Here is a 14,167-nt window from a genome sequence, read left to right as displayed (position 1 = left end):
CATGACCTAACGGAAAGAAGCCCAGGATTGGGAGTCAGAGGACCTGGGACTGTGTAACCTTGGGAAAATCACTTAAATTCTCTGGCCCTCAGTTTCCTCATCTGCAAAATGGGGATTCAGTGCCTGTTCTGCGAGCCTCAAGTGGGACAGGGACTAGGTCTGACTGCATTGTATCTAGCCTAGCATGTAGCACAGTGCTTGGTGCATAGTAAGCACTTCTCCCCCTTTTAGACTGTGAGCCCACTGTTGGGTAGGGACTGTCTCTATATGTTGCCAATTTGTACTTCCCAAGCGCTTAGTACAGTGCTCTGCACATAGTAAGCGCTCAATAAATATGATTGATTAACAAATACTGCAATTAATACTGGGGAATTTTCTTAAGTCTAATGTTGCAGGTTGGGTCCAGTTCTTCTCAGTCCATCCTTAGTGGAGGTGTTAACAGCTGGTCTCCATAACCTATCTCTTTTTGTTGGGAGACTGCTCTGTTTTACGGCTGCTGGCTACCCCTCTCCCTCTAACTCAAATTCATTCAATCATATTTATTGAGCGCTTACTGTGTGCAGAGCACTGTACTAAGTGCTTGGGAAGTACAAGTTGGCAACATATAGAGACGGTCACTACCCAACAACAGGCTCACAGTCTAGAAGGGGGAGACAGACAACAAAACATATTAACAAAATAAAATAAATAGAATAGTAAATATGTACAAGTAAAATAGAGTAATAAATCTGTACAAACATATATACAGGTGCTGTGGGGAGGGGAAGGAGGTAGGGCGGGGGGATGGGGAGGGGGAGAGGAAGGAGGAGGCTCAGTCTGGGAAGGCCTCCTGGAGGAGGTGAGCTCTCAGTAGGGCTTTGAAGGGAGGAAGAGAGCTAGCTTGGCAGATGTGCGGAGGGAGAGCGTTCCAAGCCGGGGGAGGACGTGGGCCGGGGGGAGGACGTGGGCTGGGTCCATTTAAAAACACAGTTGAGTCAGGCCGTGCCCTTGTTGCTGGTACCCAAGGTCAGGTGGGGCAAGTTTCTGGCAGGTAGGACTCTGGACAGCATCCTGTAGCCTCAGCAGATGAAGGTCCACCTCCCTGTGGGGCTGAGTTCCAAGCTTGCCCTAGCGAGGACCACCACTGCTGTCCTGGAGCTTTCTAGGGTGGCAGATCCCAGGTTGGCATCAGATCTGAAAAGAGACATTACCACTCAAAAATAATTCTGCTCTTTGCCCATGGTGAGATTCTCAGAGCTTCCAAATGGTTTTATAATGGAGCCTCTTCTGAGCTCCAATCCAGCCTCGAACAGCCTGGGATTGCTTATAAGGTCCTTTCTGAAAAGAGGCCAGTGTGTCTGTATGGGGCAAGGCAGACTCGTTATTTGGGCAGCAACAGTATCTTGTGAGGTGGCCTTGGGGGAGATGCCAAGGACCATGGGGGATGGGGAGACCCAATTACTCACCATCTCATGGAGATTCACGACCTTTTCTGACAGTCGAGCTTGTCTGCTCTAAGTGATGTCTTGGAAGGCAGCCTCCCCTATGTCTTTTTTTTTTTTTTCTTAGTGGTATTTCTTACATGCTTTTTATGTGGCAGGCACTTCACTAAGTGCTGGGATAAATACAAGCTAATCAGGTTGGACACAATCCTTATCCCACACGAGGCTCACAATCTTAATCCCCATTTTACAGATGAGGTAACTGAGTCACAGAGAAGTTAAGTGACTTGTTCAAGGTCACACAGCAGACAGGTGGTGTAGCCAGGATTAGAACCCAATTCCTCTAACTCCTTGGCCATATTCTATCCACTAGGCCATGCTGCTTTTCTCTCTATTAACCTCATCCATTCACTTGTCCCGTAACCAATGATTCTAACTTTCTACAGTGATTTTATTGTCTTTAAATCTGTCCTGCCTTGACTTTATTTTATTTTTTTCCTCTTCTACAGTCAAAACCATCCTTCTTTAACCTACATTCGTCATTTTTCTTACTCCAACTTCCTGTCTCTTCCCTTCACTGGCACCCATTCCTCATAGGAAGCTGGGGAGGGGGAAAGGAGAGGGTCCACGAAGTTCTGCTGCCACACCTTCCTTGTGGTCCCAAAGCATCTTTCCCCACGCACCAGAAGTGAGCAGTCTTTTGAGTTGGGTAACCGTTGTGGTTCTCCCAAGAATGCCTGCTTCCTCCAGCAAATTGCTCCTCTAGAAAGGGTCAAGTAAAGTTTGGTTGCAGAGATGGGGGGAACCATCTGCGGTTTATGCCACGTTACGCTGCTTCCTGGAATCATCCAGTGAAAATAGGAATAATAATTGTGGTATTCGTTATGCATTTATTATGTGCCAATCACTATACTAAGTGCTGGGCTAGATAAAAGATAACCAGGTTGGACATAATACCTGTCCCACCTGGGGCTCACAGACTATAGCAGGGAAAATTGAATCCCCGTTTTACAAAAGAGGAAATTAAGGCGGGTTACACGGAACATGTGTACCAACTCTATTGTATTATACTCTCCCAAATGCTCTGCACACAGTAATTGTTCAGTAAATGCCAATGATTAAGTGACTTGCCCAAGTTTACACAGCAGGCAAATGACTGAGCTGACCTAAGCAAGGTCAGCCCCTTTCCTGACCTTCCTGCCTCCTGTCTCTCCCCACTCCAGACCATACTTCATTCTGCTGCCTGGATTATTTTTCTACAAAACTGCTCAGTTCAGGTTCCCCCCCCCCCCCCCCCCCCATCAAGAACCTCCATCTGTTGCCCATCTACATCTGTATCAAACATAAATTCCTTACCAGAGGTTTTAAAGCACTCAACCACCTTGCCCCTCCTAACTTACCTCCCTGATTTCCAACTACAACCCAGCCCCCACACTTCACTCCTCTAATGCCAACCTACTCACTGGATCTCAATCTCATCTATCCCACCGCCAGCCCCTCATCCACATCCTACCTCTGGCTTGGAGCCCGCCCTCCTGATGTCTGACAGACAATCACTCTTCCCCACCTTCAAAGCCTTGTTTAATGTACATCTGTTCCAAGAGATCTTCCCCGATCGAACCCTCATTTCCTCTCCCCAACTCCCTTTTGTGTCACCCATACTTGGATTTGCATCCTCTATTCACCCCTCCCTTAGCCCCACAGTACTTACACACGTACTGGTAATTTATATGATATCTGTCTCCCCCACCAGACCGTGAACTTGTTGTAAGCAGGGAACGAATCTACCAATTTTGTTGTATTCTCCCAAGTGCCTAGTACAGTGCTCTGCACACAGTAAGTGCTCAATAAATATAATTGGTTAACTAAACTTGTGTCTTCTGATTCCCAGTCCTGGGCCTGCTGTGTGCAGAGCACTAAACAATGGAGAAGCAGCATGGCTCAGTGGAAAGATCCTGGGCTTTGGAGTCAGTGGTCATGGGTTCAAGTCCTGGCTCCGCCAATTGCCAGCTGTGTGACTTTGGGCAAGTCACTTAACTTCTCTGGGCCTCAGTTACCTCATCTGTAAAATGGGGATTAAGACTGTGAGCCCCCATGGGACTACCTGATCACCTTGTAACCTCCCCAGCGCTTAGAACAGTGCTTTGCACATAGTAAGTGCTTAACAAATGCCACTATTACTATTATTATTGAGAGAGTACAATATAAATAGTTAGACATGCTCCCTTCCCTCAAAGAGCTTACAATTCTGTCCAAAAATGCCCACATCTATCATTACTGCCACTTTCTCCTTTCCTGCAAGCTGTCCTGAGGGCCTTTTTGAGAAGACCTTCTGGGATGGGAGAGGAGTTTGATTGTTTTTTGTTTTTGTTTTTTAAATCTACCCCATTGCTTAGTATGGTGCCTGGCTCACAGTAAGTGATTAACAAATACCACCATTATTAAGGCAAAGAATCAAGAGGAGAATAAAAGTCAATGGGGCACCTGGGGAGATGGTGAAACTCTGGGGAGAGGTTAGTCCATCAAATCCATATTGAGGATTTACTGACTGATTGTTCTCCATCACTTCCATAAAATACTTCCCCAGTTCACTCAGTGGTACTAGGTGCTTACACTACACAAAACACTTGGGAGAGTTCAATACAGCAGAGTTGGTGCGCTTGCTCTGTACCCAAAAAGAGCTTACAGTCTAGAGGGGGATACAGACACTAATATCCATTATGGATTATAGATGTGAGCCCATTGTTGGGTAGAGACTATATATGTTGCCGAATTGTACTTTCCAGGCACTTAGTACAGTGCTCTGCACACAGTAAGTGCTCAATAAATGCAATTGAATGAATGACTATTCACATAAGCATTGTGGGGTTGAGTCCTTTAGCATCCCCATTTCTATAATTGTGTCTCTCTCTCTTCTCTCTTTCTCTTTCTCTCTCTCTCTCTGTCTCTCTCCTTCTCCCCCCCCCAACTCCCATCCCCGTGAGTCCCCCCTGCTCACTTCACACCCACTGCTCCCTCTTCAGATCCCCTGCCACCTTGGTGTCCAAGCTTTGCTCAGGTTCTATATTGTCCAACTTGTATCTATCATGTTTTCCTATTTAGCAACATGGCCTGGTGGAAAAGCACGAGCTTGGGAGTCAGAGGGCTTGAGTTCTAAATCCAGCTCTGTCCCTTGCCTGTTATGTAACCTTGGATCAGTAACCTAAACTTCTCTGGGCCTCAGTGTTCTTGTCCATAAAATGAGGATTAAATACCTGCTCTGCCTCCCCTTTTGATGGTTAAATAATAATAATAATAATTTGGTATTTGTTAAACACTAAGTGCAAAGCACTGTTCTAAGCATGGGGGAGGTTACAAGGTAATCAGGTTGTCCCATGTGGGGCTTACAATCTTAATCCCCATTTTACAGTTGGGGTAACTGAGGCCTAGAGAAGTGAAGTGACTTGCCCAAAGTCACACAGCAGACAAGTGGCAGAGTTGGGATTTGAACCCATGACCTCTGACTCCCAAGCCCGGGCTCTTTCCATTGAGCTACACTGCTTCTCTATGAAGGACAGGGACCATGTAACCTTATTGCATTGTACCTACAGTATGTAATATGGTAACTGCTTAACAAATACCACATTTATTATTATAGCAAGTTACTCTCATCACCTTGTTCTTGCACAAACAACTGAAGGGAATGTTGATATGTCAGAATGGTGGCATTATTTCCCTAACCTACTACCTTTCACTTCACTTTGCTCTCTCTTTTTCTTTCTCCCTCTGCCAGTCTTTTTTTCTCTTCCTTTTTTTCCTCCCCTCCCCCGACTTTTTTTCCCCCCTCCTCGTCTCTCCCTCTCTCATTACTGCCCAGCTAGCTCAGGAGAATGAGGTTGAGCTGAATTTCCTTTAACTCATTAATTGCACATCCAGTTGCTTCCTGTTAATGAAGTCCTGCTGGGACAACTGCTGCTTCTGTCTCTTCTCTGATGAGTGAAGTGAGTCCTTGCCCTACTTCTATCCATTTGCACCAGCAATGCCTGTGGTGGCAGCGGCTGCTACTGTTTCAAACTACTAGCAGCACTAAATTCTTGTTGCCTCCCCTTTCCTCCAAGAGGCCCTCCCTGACTAAGACCTCCTTTCCTCTTCTCCCACTCACTTCTGTGTCGCCTTGACTTGCTTCTTTTATTCATCCCTCCTCCCAGACCCACAGCACTTATGTACATATCTCTAATTTTATTTATGTTAATGTCTGTCTCTCCCTCTAGAGCATAAGCTCCCTATGGGCAGGGAAAGTGTCATATTATATCGTGCTCTTCCAAGCACTTAGTACAGTGCTCTACACACAGTAAGCGCTCCATTAATATGATTGACTGACTGCCCCCTTAGTGAAGGGCAGCTGTACCCAGAAACTGGGAATATGAGCTGTGAATGGAAGGTCAGCACAGCTGGACGAGGAGCCCGTGGTTTTGCCCCATGTTCTTCATTCAGACCAGATCCAAGTCTATAATAGAGAATGCTTCTTTAAGGCTCTGTCCTGGGCCCTGCCCTGTCTGGTCTGGGACTGTCCAATAAAGGGGCCTCGTTTCTTCTTGTCTGGGCCCTGAGAGCTGTTTGACAATCCTCTCCCCTGCAGCCCGAGAACCCCTGTTTTCTGTTCTCTCTGCTGTGCGCTGTCTGACAAACAGGGACCCACCAGCTGGGTATGGAACTCATTTCTCCTCACAGCCCACTGCCTCTTATTCCACTCCCTTTTCTCCTTGCACTCATTCCTATGACCATATTTATCAGTGTATGTTTACCCTGGGGTAGACTCAGAGCAGAATATCCAGAGATGGTCAAATGTGGTTTATGTGCTTATGGAGAGGGGAGTTGCATCGATAAATATGAACAATTGATCTCTGTGAATGTGTGGCCGTTTCTCTTTCTCTCCCTCTCTGTGGGTTTCTGTGTGTATGCATCTGTGTCTGTGAGGAAGGGACTCTGTGTGTGTGTGTGTGTGTGTGTGTGTGTGTGTGTGTGTGTGTGTTAAGCACATTCTGTGTCAGTCATTATACTAAGCACTGAGGTACATATAAACTAATCAGGTTGGACACAGTCCCTGCCTCACAGTCTTAATCCCCATTTTACAGATGAGGTAACTGAGGCATAGAGAACTTAAGTGACTTGCCCAAGGCCACACAGCAGACAAGTGATGGAGCCAGAGTTAGAACCCAGGTCCTTCTTACTCCCAGACCCATGCTCTATTCAGTAGGCCACACTACTTCTCGTGTGTGTCTCTGTGTTGGGACCTCTGGTTTTTTTTTCCTTCCCATTCCCTCCCTTCGAGACCTTTTTCTTTTTTTAAAAAAAAACCTCTCCAGTTCACATCAGTGACCACTGACTAGGCCCTTGGTTCCTCTCCTTCCTGAACAGGGAAGTTGTATTAAACCTTGCCTGTATTAAACCTTTGTTTTGCAAAAACTCCTCGCTATTAGCTTCAAAGTTCTCCATCACCTTGTCCCCTTCTACCTCACCGCCCTTCTCTCCTTCTTCATCCCAGCCCACTCACTCCGCTCCTCCTGTGCTAACCTTCTCACTGTGTCTCATTCTCACCTGTCCCACCATTGACCCCTGGCCCACCCAGGGTCATACCTCTGGTCCTACCACTGGCCTGGAATGCCCTCCCTCCTCAAATCTGCCAATCATACTCCCCCCACCCCCCTCATAGTCCTACTGAAGGCTTACCTCTTCCAGGAGGCCTTCCCAGACTTCCCAGCCCCCCTTTTCCTCAGCTCCCTCTCCCTCCCCCTGCCATTGCCCTGACTCGCTCTCTTTGCTCTAACCCCTGACCCACAGCACTTGTGTATATATGTACATATCTAATTCTATTTATATTTCCTGTTTACTTGTTTTGATGTGTACATTATATATCTATAATTCTATTTATATTGATTCTACTGATGCCTGTTTACTTGTTTTGATGTCTGTCTTCCCTCCTTCTAGACTGTAAGCCCGTTGTGGGCAGGGATTGTCTCTGTCGCTGAACTGTACTTTCCAAGCGCTTAATACAGTGCTCTGCACATAGTAAGCGCTTAAAGAATATGAATTCATTCATTCTTAATGGAGAAGTAGCAACAGCTGTGTGACTTTGGGCAAGTCACTTCACTTCTCTGGGCCTCAGTTCCCTCGTCTGTAAAATGGGGATTAAGACTGTGAGCCCCCCATGGGACAACCTGATCACCTTGTAAACTCCCCAGTGCTTAGAACAGTGCTTTGCACGTAGTAAGCGCTTAATAAATGCCATCATCATCATAAGCGCTTAGAACAGTGCTTTGCACATAGTAAGCACTTAACACATACCATTATTATTATTATTATTATTCATTCATTCAATCGTATTTATTGAGCGCTTACTGTGTGCAGAGCACTGTACTAAGCGCTTGGGAAGTACAAGTTGGCAACATAGAGAGACGGTCCCTACCCAACAGCGGGCTCACAGTGTAGAGGAATGAATGAATGAGTGGAACTGCTGGAAATGCCGTCGCTGCAGATGACTATTAGTGTAGGGGCTGCAGCAGCTGGAAAGCCCAAGCAAGCCATCTGCAACGTCAAGTCACCCCGGAGCGATTCCATTCGGAGTCTCTCAGCAGCAGTAATGTGAGAGCCATTCACATGGAAATCTGCACACTGGGTGTTTCCGAGACCTGACGTTGCTCGGACCAGTTTGCCCAGAACATACATACTCAGGGAGTAACTCTTGAGGAAGGGGCCTAGCGTAGCCCCTCCCTAGCAATCCGGAGCGATTTAATGCCCTTCGGCGGCATTTCTCACAAGGGCTAATGACCAACTTACTTTGGCAAGAGAGTGACATTATTTGAGTATTTTTCACACCCTCTAAAGAAAAAAAAACCCTGTTATCCAGAACGTGCAAGCTTGGGGCCAATGGGGATATGAGGATCTTCTGGATAATTGAGTTTTCTGAAATTCAGTTACAGTTATTGAATCGCTGGTAATTAAGATGACAATCACAGTTAAAGGACTGGAAAGTACTCTAAATCAGTATTTAGCTACTTGTGCGCTAATTCCATTTGGAGGGAAAGAGCTGTAGTGTCAATTTCATATCTCTCCTTAAGGACAAGGATCACATCTACTAATTCTATTGTACTCTCCTAGTGTTCAGTAAAGTGCTGTGCGTAAAGGTGATAATAATAATAATAATAATGGTATTTGTTAAGCACTTACAATGTGCCAAGCACTGTTCTAAGCTCTGGGTAGATACAAGGTAATGAGATTGTCCCACATGGAGCTCACAGTCTTAATCCCCATTTTACAGACGAGGTAATTGAAGCACAGAGAAGTTAAGCGGCATGCCCAAGGTCATGCAGCGACAAGTGGCTGAGCTGGGATTAGAGCTCAAGTTCTCTGACTCCCAAGCCTGTGCTCTTTCCACTGTCATGCTGCTTGTAAGAATAATAATAATAATAATAATAATGTTGGTATTTATTAAGCACTTACTATGTGCCAAGCACTGTTCTAAGCACTGGAGGGTAATCAAGGTTGTCCCACGTGGGGCTCACAGTCTTAATCCCCATTTTACAGATGAGGAAACTGAGGCACAGAGAAGTGAAGTGACTTGCCCAAAGTCACACAGCTGACAAGTAGCGGAGTCAGGATTAGAAGCCACGCTGCTTCTCTATAATCAAGGAACACTACTGATTGATCCATCGATCTTATTTATTGAGCTCTTATTGTGTGCAGGGCACTGTACTAAGCACTTGGGAGCAAACAACACAACAGTGTAACAGACACATTCCCTGCCCACAATGAGCTTACAGTCTAAATTGACAGCATTCAGAATTTTGCCTGTAATCAATCAGTATCATTTTTTTTTTTTTTTGAGGACTTCTCGTGTCCAGAGGAGATGATTTCAGGCAGGAGATTAGTGTGGGCAGGGAATGTGTCTAATCCCAGCTCTGGCATTTATCTGCTGTATGACCTTGGGCAAGTCACTTTTCTGAGCCTCCCTCACCTCATCTGTAAAATGGGTATTAATCCTGTTAGCCCCATGTGGAACATGAACTGTGTCCAACCTGATTAGCTTTTATATACCCCAGCACTTAGTACAGTGCCTGACCCATAGTAAGCGCTTAACAAATGCCATATGAAAAAAGAAACAGGATCTATATATCCAGAGTGTCCAAATATTGGGTCCTAAAAATACAGTTTGTGCTAAACTTCAACCAGTTCTTTCAAGCCAGGATCCATTGGCAATACCCAGATGACTGTAGCCCAAAGTGCATTTTAGAGGCCTGGTTTATCCAGATGATTTGGGTATGTAGATTTACATGTGGTAACATCATCTCTCCCTGGATTGGTAGGCCAGATAGTTGTGAATGTTGTACAAGCCGGTTCTTTATTTCTTCCTGATTATGCATTCATCGTGTGCCCTCTGTCTCTCTTCATTGACTCCACCCGGTCAGTCCAGCGCATGGTAAACAAGTGATCTTGGCCTGGGTGGGTTGAGGGTGCAGGCGGTGACTGTGTTGTGCTGCCTTCCTAAAGGGAGGATAAACAGCTTCCCTACGCCAGTGTCAGAGCAAAGGCCAAAAGGCAGCTTCTTCTGGTAGCTCACAACAAAGTCACGTCTCTATCGGTGCCACCGTGCGATAATGAAAAGTCACCAGGTCCCTGAGTCAGACTGAAGCCCCTGCTGGGAACCTACCCTCTCGGCTCATGCACTGAGCCGCTTTTAAAACTCCCATTTTCCACCTAAAAACACCCTTTGAAAATAGTGTGTGTTTCCATTTCCTTATGTCTAATAACTTGCCATATTTTGATAATGCTCTAAATTACAGGACACAAAGAACTGGTCTTTAATTACAGGGCGATTTAACAGAGCCGGCTGGCATAAACAGGGTGAATTAGGGGAGCCACTAATGAAATACACCACCGTTTTATCTGCTCTCCGGTGGCAGCTTTTAAAACGCAATTAGTACTGTGCCAGATATTTATTTGGGATTTTATCTCAGTTTTTCATTCCATCTCGAATGAGTGTTGTATTTCCGGTGCCTGGACTCCTTATCTAGTGTTGTGAATGCTCTACCTTTTCACTTTGGTGAGTAGGAGAGCTAGATTCGTCCTGAGTATGGGGGTGCGGGGGGAGGAGCAGAGACCCCCTGTATTTCATCTCCTTCGCTCCCCTGGCCTTGCAGCAGGAGCTATCAATCAATCAATCAATCAATCGTATTTATTGAGCGCTTACTATGTGCAGAGCACTGTACTAAGCGCTTGGGAAGTACAAATTGGCATCACATAGAGACAGTCCCTACCCGATAGTGGGCTCACAGTCTAAAAGGGGGAGACAGAGAACAGAACCAAACATACCAACAAAATAAAATAAGTAGGATAGAAATGTACAAGTAAAATAAATAAATAAATAAATAAACAGAGTAATAAATATGTACAACCATATATACATATATACAGGTGCTGTGGGGAGGGGAAGGCGGTAAGGCGGGGGGATGGAGAGGGGGACGAGGGGGAGAGGAAAGAAGGGGCTCAATCTGGGAAGGCCTCCTGGAGGAGGTGAGCTCTCAGCAGGGCCTTGAAGGGAGGAAGAGAGCTAGCTTGGCGGAGCTAGGAGCTATCCATAGCAAAGATGCTAGTAGGGAGACTGGCCTCAGTGGTCGTAATCATCCCACCCCCAATCTGGCCCCTTTTAAGGGTTTTTGTTTTCCCAGTGTGGTGCTGCTTGCTAGCTGTTCTGCATGGAGGCAGGGAGAGACGAGATTGCTTGTTGGGGGGGAAGTAAGACGTGCTCCTTATGTCTCCTCGGGACAGCCAGCTCCCTTCACATGTGGAGGAATAATAGGTCTGGTTAATTCAATTAGCTGCTCTTTGTTCCTCAGTGGCAGGAGGAGCAGCACGAGCTATTGTTTAGCACAATGGATTGAGCGTCCAGAGTCCAGGGTGGAGAAAGCAACTCAGGGCAGCTGGGTTCTTATTTTTCACCTGGAAATAGGAAGAGTGAGGACAATTCTCTGCTGGTAGAGGACTTGGAGATGTTGTCTTGAAGAAACACCGTTTGTTGCAGTGGAGTGTGGTTGGGGATAGCATGCACACGCTATGGTTGGAATACCACTCTGAGCTCCTAGGAAAGAAAAGAAAAAAGGCTCTCTAAATGGAAAGAATGGCTATCATTCTGATTACTAATACCCATGGCAAATTATTTAAAAACATATGGCTTGGCTAAAGACCTGGAAATAAACAATTCCAGAGTCAGGCACTGTCTCTTTTGGATCATTGCCTTAGGTAAGCAATAAAGCTATTTTGAAAAATAAACGGAAAAATGTGACCTTACCTTCCTATGCCAAACAAAAAGTAGCGGGAGGGATCTGGACGGGGTATGAGGAAGAACTTCCAAGGAGTGATGATTACCAACTAAGAAAAGAAGTGAGCAGCAGTGTGACCAAATGGAAAGAGCATGGGCCTGGGAGACAGGAGACCTGGATTCTAATCCCAGGGCTGCCACTTGTTCTGTGACCTTGGGCGAGTCACTTACTTTCTCTTTGCCTCAGTTTCCTCATCTGTAAACTGGGAATTAAATACCTTGTTCTTCTCCCTTAGGCTGCAAGCTCCATGTGGGTTCGGGGTTGTGATATTTGTTAAGCACTTACTATGTGCCAGGGATTATAAGCATTGGAGAAGCAGCATGGCTCAGTGGAAAGAGCACGGGCTTTGGAGTCAGCGGTCATGGGTTCGAATCCTGACTCCACCACATGTCTGCTGTGTGACCTTGGGCAAGTGACTTAACTTCTCAGAGCCTCAGTTACCTCATCTGTAAAATGGGGATGATGACTGGGAGCCCCACGCGGGACAACCTGATCACCTTGTATCCCCCCCCAGCGCTTAGAACAGTGCTTTGCACATAGTAAGCACTTAACAAATTCCATTATTATTATTATTATTAGAGTGAATACAAGCAAATCGGGTTGGATATAGTCCCTGTCCCTCTTGGGGCTCACAATCTTAATCCCCTTTCTACTGATGAGGTGACTGAGGCCCAGAGAAATGAAGTGATTTGCCCAAGTTCACACAGCAGACAGGTGGCTGGTCTGGGATTAGTTAGTACAGTGCTCAATACATAGTAAGCACTTAACAAATGTCATTATTATTGTTAATATTGATATTGTTGTTATACTGATTTCAGTTACTTTAAAGACTGCATGCATTCATTGTTGCCATGGCTGTCTCCCCCTTCCTGCAATCCTGTGCGTCTTTAACCAGGGAGTGGTAAGGACACCTCTCTCCTCCAGGCAGCATGGTGCAGGGCTGGTGGGCTCCCTGGCTAGGAATCGGTATGGCTGGCCAGGAACAAGCTGTTGGCTAGTGCCTGTGGAACCAGCAGCTGCCTCTCTCTGCTTCCGACAGGGACTTTGCCACCCTCCTCTGCTGGCAAACATGGAGCTCAACCAAAGGAGACACTCCAGGAAGGGATGCAGGAATCACTTCCTTCACAGGGTCCGGAAGAGGGAAGGAGCAGGAGTGAAGGAGATGGGACATTCTCTATTAGCCCTTCCCAACTGTGGAGGCAGGAAAGAGACTCCTAAAGCACCATGTTTCACATAATAATAATGATAATAATCAATAACAAAAATTGTGGTATTTAGGTGCTTACTATGTGCTAGGCACTGTACTAAGTGCTGGGGTGAATACAAGCATATTGAGCTGGACACAGTCCGTCCCACGTGGGGCCTCACAGTTTCGATCCCCATTTTACAGATGAGGTAACTGAGGCACAGAGAAGTGAAGTGACTTGCCCTAGATCACACTGCAGTCAAGTGGCAGACCCGGGATTAAAACCTATGACCCTCTGACTCCCGGGCCTGTCCTCTATCCACTAGGTATCCACCAGGCCATGCTGATTTTGGCTGCTGGGCCAGCAGGCCTTTGCATCCTAAATGAATGTGACTCACCCGGGCCCCATCCACGGGGCAGGGCGGGTGTTTACTGCCTCTGTTTAGCTGTGAGGAGGTGGGGAGAGAGGAAAGCAAAGTCGTGACAACCATTCAGGGGCTGAATGTAAATCCACGTTCCCCTGGAGATGGGAATGGGAAGTTTCCCTTTTGACCTTTGCCTTTCGATCACTGCTCCCCCTCCCTGAACACCCGCATGCCAGTCACCAGGCTCAGCCTCGCTAATTGGTTTATCCTCCGCCCTCCCCATTCCACCCTCCTAGAAAATGCCTGAGCACACTTACTATTTTAAGAAGTAAAACTCCCTGTCGGCATGGCAACGCCCCATGCCCGTCCCCCACACTGGTGGCTACTTGGGCTAGCTGGCCATCCCCACCTTTCATCCTGGGCTCCTGCAAGCCCTCACTCTACAGGCTATTTACACACTAGAAGAGGCAGCCCGGAGAATGTCCAGGCACCCAAGCTTTTGGATTTAAAGGAGAAGCGCAGGATTCTTCCAACTCTCTCTGCTTGCCACTTGGAGGCTTGAAAAGATGCTTCTGCGGCAACTGATGGGGCTTTTTGAGTGAGGATTAAAAAAAAAAAATCTCAGGGGGCTCAATAGGATCCACTACCACCTTAGGTAGGAGTGACCAGCAGGAAGCAGGGGGAGGGGAGGGCTTAGGCTGGTTACCATGGAGACCACCCCTTTATGGCAATTGTGTTCTGCTGGAGAGTCCTAGCTAAAGGCCTGAATCCCCGGAGACACTGATGATTCCCGAAGATTGCCTCTGCCTCCCAGCCTAACAAAAGCCTGGTCTGTTGGTC

At 46.6% G+C, this 14,167-nt stretch overlaps 1 long non-coding RNA gene across 2 annotated transcripts; it reads right to left on the bottom strand.

The window, feature by feature from the left end:
* Positions 1-939: 939 nt before the first annotated feature.
* Positions 940-13,959, bottom strand: LOC119932478. Of its 2 annotated transcripts, XR_005452320.1 has the most exons (4): positions 13,645-13,959; positions 11,397-11,535; positions 9,731-9,895; positions 940-1,173 (listed from the first exon to the last, which is right to left on the bottom strand). It is a non-coding gene; the product is annotated as an uncharacterized LOC119932478 (long non-coding RNA). The 2 variants fall into 2 exon arrangements; XR_005452319.1 differs by lacking the exon at positions 940-1,173 and having other exon boundaries at positions 9,501-9,895.
* Between the last annotated feature and the right edge of the window lie 208 nt (positions 13,960-14,167).

Source organism: Tachyglossus aculeatus, chromosome 9 (assembly GCF_015852505.1).
Source record: "Tachyglossus aculeatus isolate mTacAcu1 chromosome 9, mTacAcu1.pri, whole genome shotgun sequence".
NCBI lineage: Eukaryota > Metazoa > Chordata > Mammalia > Monotremata > Tachyglossidae > Tachyglossus > Tachyglossus aculeatus.
This window is presented reverse-complemented; position numbering and strand designations above follow the sequence as displayed.